The following is a 1,236-nucleotide window of genomic DNA, read 5'->3' as shown; positions in this document are numbered from 1 at the left end:
GGTCGCTATGAGTCAGTTACGACTCGATGGCACCTGACAACAAACAACAACATTCTATAGAGTAAGTGAAAACTCCTAGAGGATGGAAAGGTCTATTCTTGTTCACAATGACATTATATACTAATTGAAGATATCCTCCCCATTGTCTTGTCTTTCAACTATGGTAGGTTAAGTACTTACATCATCAGAATTTCTATGTATATATGTTACTGCTGTTATATGACATCATGCCAGTTATGATTCAAAGCAACCTTAAATACAACAGAATGAATTACTGTCCTACAACATTCTCACAATCATTGCTGTTTGGGCCAATTGTTCTGGTCACTGTCTATATTTTATGGAAAGTCTTTCTTATTTTCACTGACTTTCTACTTTACAAAACATGGTTTCTTTCTTGGTAATATTACCTACTGATAACATATCCAAGTACATGAGATGAAGTCTCAACATTCTTATTTCCAAGGAGCATTCTCAGTGTACTTCTTCCAATATAGATTTGTTCATTATCTTGAGAGTTTATGGTCACTATTCTTCATCAGCAGCATAATTAAAATGCATCCATTCTTCTCAGGTCTTACTTATTCATTGTCCATTTTCCACATGCTTATGAGGTCATTGAAAATACTAAAAATACGATGGTTTGGGCTAGACACACCTTTGTCCTTAAAGTGACATCTTTGCTTTTTAACACCTTAAAGAGGATTTTTGCAGTAAATTGTTGTTGCTGTTGTTAAGTGCCAACAAGTTAGTTCCAACTCATAGCAACCTCTGATGAGTGTCTAGTGAGTTTGAACTGCCGACCTTGAAGTTCAAAACAACATTGTAGTCCAGTGAATTATCCTGCAGTACCACTCCAGGACTCCATTAATGCAATGCTACCTGATCTTGGACTTCTTGACTGCTGCTTCCATGAGTGTAGATTATGAATCTAAGTAAAATGAAATCATTGACAACCTCAGTATTTTCTTCATTTATCATGGTGTTGTTTATTGGTCCAGTTCTAAGGATTTTTATTTTCTTACATTGAGTTATCATCCAATTTGAAGATGTCATTTTTTCCCATTGCAACTTTTATTGCCAGAAAACAAGGAAGCGATGCCTAAACGTTCTTAGGAAAATGTGATCTAAGACAATTTTACTAAAACAATGTGTCCTGAAACTTAAAAATAAATAGATATTTCCAACAACAATAGCAACAACAAAGTTCTTTAGGCATTTTTCCATTGCCATTAT

This window comes from Chrysochloris asiatica, unplaced genomic scaffold, assembly GCF_000296735.1.
Source record: "Chrysochloris asiatica unplaced genomic scaffold, ChrAsi1.0 scaffold00420, whole genome shotgun sequence".
Taxonomy (NCBI): Eukaryota; Metazoa; Chordata; class Mammalia; order Afrosoricida; family Chrysochloridae; genus Chrysochloris; species Chrysochloris asiatica.
This window is presented reverse-complemented; position numbering follows the sequence as displayed.